This window comes from Mesocricetus auratus, unplaced genomic scaffold, assembly GCF_017639785.1.
Source record: "Mesocricetus auratus isolate SY011 unplaced genomic scaffold, BCM_Maur_2.0 contig_6136_pilon_obj, whole genome shotgun sequence".
NCBI classification, from domain to species: Eukaryota; Metazoa; Chordata; class Mammalia; order Rodentia; family Cricetidae; genus Mesocricetus; species Mesocricetus auratus.
The window spans coordinates 54,248-63,439 of NW_024431752.1; the positions used below are offsets into that span (position 1 = coordinate 54,248).

The following is a 9,192-nucleotide window of genomic DNA, read 5'->3' on the forward strand; positions in this document are numbered from 1 at the left end:
TTTTATTAAATTTAACTTCTGTGAATGTCGAGAAAATTTCCTGGGCTGTGACTCACTAAACTGAGGTCTCCTTTCACACTGGTTTCCAGAAAATTCAAAGGTCACATGTACCTTCCAAATCACTGAGGTGGAAATGGATAAACCCCTGGGAAAGAAGCTGAGGGATCCCAGGTGTGGACTGAAAGCAGTTCATACTGTCTCAACAATATGTCACTTGCTGTATATTTATACCCATATGTTGAATGGCCAGTCTGCAAGCACAGAAGCCACCATCAGGCATGAGCCTTTGTGAAGACAGTGTACAGGGAATTTGGGGCTACTGGAACCTCAGCATATTCACTATTTCGGGCCTAATGGGACCTCAGTGCATCCAGTAACCTGGAGGAGTAGAGGGAGGCTCAAGGTTGTTACTTATGAATTGGAGCTGGATGTTGGTGGTATTACTAAGTGAGACAGCAACCAAGTAGTGAAGGCCTGATTTCAAATGGGATCAAGACCCAATATTGGAGAACTGAGAGGGCCGGTCAAAGGATGTGTTAGTGCTCAAGGTCCAGATGATGGAAGACATCCTCAAATATACCAAGCCCCTATAGGGTGAAGCTATAAATTGGAAGGGCCCATCACGTGGCAGGGTCTTTTGGAATGTTGGGAAAAATGTGGAGGAAATGGGAGGGGTCTGCATGGAAAATATATTTAAGGCCAGGTCCTTAGACTGGACCTTCAAACAACAGCAGCGGTCTGTTGAACAGGAGAGCCTGCTGATAGCCAGGGTAAGTTGGCATGTTTGACTTCTGGGTAGATTGCATGAGTGGGATGTCTCTACCATTTTGTACACCCAAATCAATGTAAAAGTAATCCTTTCCCCCCATGTCTTCAATAACATGAACTGTTGTTGGTTTAATTTTTCAGCATTTCTGAGCAACTTTAAATTCTTAAAGTATTTTTAGTTTGCATTGATCTTGTGGCTATAGATGTAGAAGGGATTTTTTATTCATTTGTTTATTTATGTGAGAATAGATTACTTTATACAGTCATGGCTGTCCTGGATCTCTCTGTGTAGATCAGGATGTGCAGGACCTCCCAGATTTTGTCCTACCTCTGCTTCCAGAATTCTGGGATTGAAGTCATGTATCACCAACTAAGGCACTTTTATGTTATTGTATCCTTTTTTGTGGTCAAAGGGATATGGTTTTCCCAGGTAGGGTTTCTCTGTAGCTATGGAGACTTTCTTAGAATGCTCTTTGAAGAGCAGTCAGGACTCAAACTCACAGGTATGTTCCTGCTTCTGCCTCCCTTGTACTGTGATTAAAGGTGTGTATCACCACACCTGTTAGTGGTTATTGTTCTTACATTTCTCAGAGAGATCTGTCTGCTTCAGCCTCCCCAGTGCTGGGATTAAAGCAGTGTGTCACCACACCCTTTTAGGGGCTCTTGATTTTATATTTCTCTCAGAGATCTGTCTGGTTTCTGCTTTCCAGTGCTGGTATTAAAGGTGTGTGTCACCACAACCAATTAGGGGTCCTCTTCTTACAGTTCATTTGAAAAAATTCAAAGTCATCATGGTCTATACAGCAAGATCAAGTTGAGTTTAGGATATACATGACTAACAAAAAGGGAATTTTGAAAAAGCTATCTAACAATAGACAGATAGATCTTGTAGAACAGAATGGCTTTCCTGTCTCAGGTTTATTGCAAGAGAAAATGCAGGACAAGTTTCTTTCAAGCTGTCAAGGAAGTAGGATAAAATGCCCAGAAAGCAAGCAAAATAAATATCAAATTAGGACAGAATGTCATCGTGAGGTACTCAGTAGCATCTAAAGGGTGTAGAAAAGGCACACTCAAAAGTTCAGGATCATAGACGGTGTTGATGGCACACGCCTTTAATCCCAGCACTTGGGAGGCAGAGGTAGGAAGATCTCTGTGAGTTGGAGGCTAGCCTGGTCTACAGAGCGACTTCCAGGACAGCCTCCAAAACAATACAGAGAAAGCCCGTCTCAAAAAACCAAAAAAGAAAAAAAGGATCAGGGTCTCTAGACTCAGCCTGTATGAGGTAGAGTACCAGAAGGTCAGGGTCATTCTTTGCCATATAATGAGTTTAAGACCAGCCCAAGTTACAGAAACCTTGTGTGAGTCTCTGATTTACCTGGAGTCATGTACCTTAGAATCAATATCTCTGAAGCTTGTGAAATCACACAATGTTCAGGTCACCTAGCTTGAGAACCTGAGTTTTATTTTTCCCATGGACCACAAGATAAAAGTGGAAAACATATATTTTGTTTTCTTGTTATCACAAATGCACTCTGACAGGATATAGTCCCAATGCATACACAAAATTTTAATAACATTTTTCAATACATTTTTCATTTTTAAACTCCTGTATTTGGGGTTGAGGCCAGGATATCTCAAAAAACTGGAAAAGTCCTCCACCAAAGAGCATTGCCTCTCCCATCTTTAAATTTGAACATATACTAATTTGTAGATGTCAAGGATGTTTTCCAGGATTTCTTCAGTTGACTGGGGTCTTCCTTGCAAGGTTTCCAGAACAAGGAAGTGGTCACTTGGAGCACTTGTATTTCTGGACTGGGAGTCACTGGATCCCTTGGAAACAAACTGACAGTTTCTTAATACTATTAAGTGCACTTCAGTCCATTAAAAATGATGCCAACATTGTCTTTTGGCTACCCACATACCTAGGGGCAATAAGTGAACAGAAACCCAGACAGTATCAGGGGGCCTGGACAATCTATGTACAGAAATTAGGGTTTACAGAATGTCAGGAGAGATGTTAGATATTCTGGGAAGTCCAAGTAAGTACAAGGTTGTTAGAAATTGTTGCAAATAATGAGATAAGAATCTAAGTATTTCTTGACCACTGAAGGGGTGCCCACCCAATGGAAAAAAATGAATAGGATCCCTAGAAGCAGGTTAAGTAGAAGTCCATTTTTTGACAGAATGCTGTTACATGTGGAGCACCAATTTATTCAGCGATGGAGATTTGTAAAAGCAGTTCTTAATTAGTCCAGGTAATAAAAGCAGGAGTTAGATATAGAGGGAAATCCTGAGAGATCAGACAGAAGGAACAAGTCACAGCACCGATTACCTCCTAAGCATCTCAACAGAGAAAAGAGTGATTTCCTGTTTCTCCCTGCTTATATTCTGTTTCTATACAGCTATCTCAATTCCTGTCTGTCTTAACAGACCTCCAGACTTCTGTGGTTACCTAGTGGAAACCTTCAGTCTCTGAACTACAGGCAGTATTTATTTGTGCAAGAAAGATAACACCACATACTCTCCCTTTTTGTCTAAAACTTAAAAAGTTATAACTAATATTAGAAAAACTATAAGTACAATAACTATATAAAATATATATGGCAATGCATATATTAACATTGCCTAGCATGTAGGCATATGACAAATTTTGAGAAAATCTTCTATAGTCTATTGTTTCTTGATGAGTTCAAACTCATGTACGTAATTTGCTTTCTATTCTAATTTGCATATCATGACTAATCTTGGGGGGAGGTCAGATGATTCACTCTTTGAATGCCAGGTGACAGCAAACTGAGAAAAGTTAATCTCTGAGTTGTGAGGCCAAGCTGATCAATATCTACAGGTCTACAGAACAAGAATAATTAAGTAAGTTGGGAAGTGGTGCTGCCCACTTTTATCCAAGTATTTTTGAACCAAAGGCAGGGATCTCCCTGAGGTCTAGGTCAACCTGGTCTACAGAATTAGTGCCAGGCCATTCTTCAAAGCTATATAAAGAAATTCTGTTTTGAGGAAACAATAATTAAATCAATGAGATTAAACCTCTCTAGGGTGGGGCAGAAGCCTGAGTGTTACCAAATGATGTATCAGGATAAAGGATTTGATGTTCTTCACTTGGTAGAAGACAAAGAATGGGAGGAACTTTGAGTCTCCTGTGTGGTAGAGCTATTTAAGCCCATGTTCTCAGAGCAAAAGTCCAATAGACAGTGGATCCAGGAAAAGTGAAGCAACCTGTGGTCGTCGAGGGGAGTTGGTGCTCTGAATTAAGTGTGTATGAGGAGAGGCAGAAAGAGAGTCATAGAGGAGGAAGAGACTTGGGCAGCATTCTGGAGATGGCATGTGTGTTTGACTTCTAGATAGGAACTGGTTCAGGTATAACTTCAGAGGTTGTTTGCAAGTTTATCCCTTCAATGTTAGCACCAAGGATCAGAGAAGTGCAGGAATTGGGGCAGACTGGGGAAGACTGCTAGTGAGTCCCAAAGGTGTATGCTCAGCTAAAATGTGATTGTGCACTGCGTTCTACAAAGTGACAGCCAAAGCCTACCCTTGTATAGAAAGCCTGGAGAAATTGAAGGGGTTGTTGACTTTTGAATCTAGGCAGTGTTGGTTTTCTTATCTATTTCCCTTTAATACCAAGCCCCTCATTGCTGTAGCAATTACCGATAGTATATTACAGTGCCTTGGGGACCATGGGGATGCTCCAGATGGCTCAGATAGATAGGGCAGAGTGTTGGTAAAATGAAATGTAAGAATGTCATCCAGGATTATCTGAGGCAGAGAAGGCCCTTCCTCATCAAGAAGGGGTAGCAATGGTGCATATGTGTAACACACTTTCCATCTCAACACACAGGAGGCAGACTGTGGGAAGAACTCATTAAGTTATAAGAATGCATGGTTTCTATGGCAAGGACCACAGAAGGATATATAGAGGTACCCTGTGTCAATTAAAATAAGAAAGAGAACTGGAAAGGATAGAGGAAAACCACTGTCCAACAAGCTATGTAGTGGAACATTTCCTGTTAAGGTCTCTGACCATAGAAAGACAAATACGTTTTGTGCAGGAGTTCCATGTGGTTAGGAGACCCAAGAGGATGGCTTCCAGCCTCTGTTTTCCAGCCTCAAACGAAATCATATTTGAATACATCTTCTCAATAAAGAAAGACATCCTGTTTTGGACCAGGATTCCATAAAGTGGGCCTGCAGACAGAGTGAAGCTACACAGTGGGAGTCTGCTTTATGTTTGGGGATAAAAAGCATAGCACCAGTGCATTTCCTAGCTGGATATAAATTTAAGGGCATGTGCTTTGAGTTGAGCTTCAACACTAGTGGGGATCTGTATTAGTGATAAGGAAGGTGGAGATGGGATTCTGACCCTTTGCACTGAGAAATGACAGAGAAGTAAGGAAATGGTGGTTTCTATTGATTAAGATTATTAAGTCTGATTCAGCCATTAGGAGGCATTCATTCTCCAGTGAAGCTGAGGATAGGCAGGAGTTTGTGGCCTGGTGTATAGCTCCTCCATATATCAGTACTTTCAGCCTGAACTTGAGATCCAGTTGAACAGATGCTGGCCATGTTTGGGTAATAACAATCATCTATATCTATATAGGAATTTGAAAATGGCAGAGGGAAACAACAAAGGGAAGATCATTCACTTGAGCAACATTCACTGTCATCAAAGAGAGGAATGATACGTGTCAGAGATGGTCCCATCAGCATATCTGACTCAGAAGGAATTCCAATGCTGCTTACCCTGCTACTGACCAACATGAAGATGACTACATTTAGGAAGATGATGTCATACTAACAGAAAACACTAAACTTCAGACAGGCCGAGCCAGTGTAATCAAATTAGCTTCCCAGTGGCTAGATCTGAACAGATTGGAAGAGGAAAGGCCCAGAAAGTATAGAGGAGACTGTGAAACAGATACCCACAGCTGTTTCTACAAATCATTGCTTGGTTCTGGGGCACAGGAGGATTCTGAGGATAAATATGGATTTCTGAATCTTGACAGTTGCAGAAGAATAACCAAACCTGGACCAAGCATTAAACATACAGCAAACAACACTGCCATCCACAAGAGAAAAATACCTTCTTTTCCCAGAAAGTAAGTCTCTGGAAGCTGACAAACTGTCTCCTGAAGACTCAGAGACAGATCTCTTATCAAAACCTGGTGTGACATCAACTTCAGTAGATGACCAGGCAATTGAAGAAGAACACAGGCTTGACCATCCATCCTTGCAGAATCTGAATCCACAGGTTCAGGAAAGAACAAACCATGTTTTGACCCAAGAGAGTCATTTTGAAACAGAAAATGACCAAATGTTCATCTGCCATGATTTCCCAGGGCCTGCTTTTCCAAAGCCAGAAGTCCAGGAGACGCTGATCCCAGGTCCTGCTCCTCATCAGCTGGGCCTTCCTCTTGGAGAACTTCAAGATCAGCACTTAACAATTGATGAAGTTCCTGGGCTGCCTCTATCACTGCCAGGATCTAAGGAGGCCCATTTGCAAGCCTTGTGGGGACAAGAACCTGCTGAAGTAGATCAACAACTTGTTTCATTATTAGTGAAATAAACAGAAGCAAGATTTCCAGATGTAGCAAATGGGTATATTAAAGAGATAATTCATTTGAAGGAATACTATGATTTCAATGTACTTTGTAATTTTCTTCTGGAAAACCCAGATTATCCAAAGAGAGAAGACCGATTTATTTTGTACCAAAGATGCAGCCTGCTTGCCAGCCAGGTTGATTGTAAGTTGCATAAAGTAGACTTTTTTTACTATTCCAAACTGACTCCACTTGACCAACGATGCTTTCTGCAATCTGCTGACCTCTTGATGGCTGAATTCAAGATGCTCAGCAGTGAAGACATCAAGTGGGCCCTACATGAGTTCAAAGGACACTATGCAATCACTCAAAAGGCCTTTTCTGATGCTATTGAAAAATGGCAGGAGGGATCATCTGAACCCAGTGGAAAACCAAAAATGAGGAAAGAAATGAATCATTCTTTCTTCATAGATTTCAAGTTTGAACAGGGCAACTATAAAATAGAAAAGAGGATGTTCTTTTTGAAAAACAAGTGTAGACACTGTAGATTCTATGACCAGAAAGACCTCCTTCCAGCTGTTCAGCTAGAACAGGAATTCTATGAGCAGAAAATCAAAGAGTAGCCAGAGAGTGAAGACTGTTTGCTTGCCCTGCAGTTGAATGCAGAACAGTATGCAAAGGATGGACAGCTGATTGAGTGTGGTTGCTGCTATGAGGAGATTCCATTTGAGAAGCTGACACAGTGTGCCGATGCTCACTTGTTCTGCAAAGAATGTCTCATCAGATAGGCCCAAGAAGCATAGTTTTGGTCTGGAAAGTCAGAACTCAGCTGCATGGAAGGCAACTGCATATCTTCCTTCCCAAAGAATGAACTGGAAAAGGTGCTCCCCCAGACCATCCTGTGCAAATACTATGAATGGAGAGCTGAAGAAGAAGTCACTGCAGCCTGTGCTGATGAGCTCGTCAGGTGCCCCTCTTGTGGCTTCCCTGCTCTGTTGAACAAGGATGTGAAGAGGTTCAGCTGCCCTAATCCTTGCTGCCTGAAGGAGACCTGTAGGAAATGTTGGGGACTCTGGACAGAGCACAATGACCTTACCTGTGAAGAGCTGGCTGAAAAGGATGACATCAAGTACCTGACATCTATTGAAGAAAAATGACTGCTGTTCACACTAGAAAATGCCACCAGTGTGGGACCAACCTCAACAAATATGAATGCTGCAACCACATGTCTTGCCGCTGTGGTGCCCATATGTGCTACCTCTGTCGAGTTTCTATCGATGACTATGACCATTTCTGCAATCATCTACTCTCTCCAGGAGCCTCTTGCCAGGAATGTGCCATGTGCTCCCTCTGGGCTAACCCCACAGAAGATGACGAAAAGCTAATTGAGAAATCCAAAAAGAGGCTGAAGAGGAACAGAAAAGGAAGAAGGGAGAAAATACATTCAAAAGCATTGGCCCTCCAATGGAAAAGTCAGCTGAGAAATTACAGCACGTGTGAGCCCTGCCATGTCCTGTCCCTCAGAACCTGCACCCACAGATGCCACCCTATGCCATTGAGCATGCAGCTTTCCCCCAACCACCTGTATGTCCCATGTTTAACAATGTCCCCACGAACTTAAGACCTGTGCCAGTAGCCTACTTATCACCTCTGCCCAACTTGTATGTCAACTGTGACTTAGGAAACATGTATGTGCTCCTGGATGGTGGTGATGGTGATGATGATGTTGTCGATGATGGTAGAGGTAATGCTGAATATTGTGATGATGGTGATGATTATGTTGGAGATGTTGGTGATGATGGTTATTATGATGAATGTGATGATGTTGGTGATGATATGATGTTAGTGGTGGTGATGAGGACTATAATGGAGATGGTGTTGATGATTTTCCTGAGGATGTTTGTGGGGGTAATGGTGGTGTTGCTGATGATTATTGGGATGATGACAATGATTGTTATGGTGATGATTATTGTGATATTGTGATGGTGATGATGATGATGGTGATGATGGTGATGATATGGTGGAGGAAATGATGGTGGTGATGGTTATTGTGTTGATGATGATGACTATGATGGAGATGATGATGATGATAGTGGTGGTGATGGTTAGGTGATATGAAGCTGGTGATGACTATGATGGAGATGATGATGTTGATAATGGCAACACAGGAGCTCTGCTCTGCATCACCTGAACTGTTCTACTAGCCTGAATGACAGTGCCTTGGAAATATGGCTCACATGGTGCATGACAAGATCCTCCAAGGACCTAATTATTAGTGAATTTGTTTGCTGTACTATCCTGGAGGCTCTTAAATTGGGTGGTAACTACAAGCACTGCCATTCCAAGCCTCATGACCCTCTGAATTGGACAACCAGTTCTGGGTTTAACCAGTAAACCTATGACAAACTACACCAAGAGTCCAGCAGTTTCTGTGGCTAGTGAAAGAACAGGAGCTGCCCAGAACTTGGCCCTCAGGAAGATAAAGTCAGGATCGTGTCCTTGGAAATACATGTCTGTGGCTGCAAGGAAGGCTGCTACTGTCTGCCATCAAGGAGGTTTGTCTTAGTGGCTCTCCCAGCACCTCTGTGCCAGCAGTACTTGAGGGGAAATGGTGGACCAGCAGGGATCCCCAAGGCAGCTACCACACTGACATCTGCAGCCCAGGCTTCTAACTGTCCTGAGAAACTTCCTAACATTCCCCATGTATTTTCATTTACCTGGAAAGAATCTAGTATCTGCATTTAGTAAAATATTTCAGTTCAAATAGCATGATCTCATTTTGTACAAAAGAAAAAAATATTAGGTTATTAAGTGTTTTTTAACTTTTGGTAATAAAAATATAGATGCCATGTCTTTTTAAACTACTGTGTAATAA

The 9,192-nt window shown here is 42.0% G+C and overlaps 1 pseudogene; it reads left to right on the forward strand.

Moving 5' to 3' along the window:
• Nucleotides 1–5,387: 5,387 nt before the first annotated feature.
• Nucleotides 5,388–8,300, forward strand: LOC101837756 (annotated as a pseudogene).
• Nucleotides 8,301–9,192: the final 892 nt, after the last annotated feature.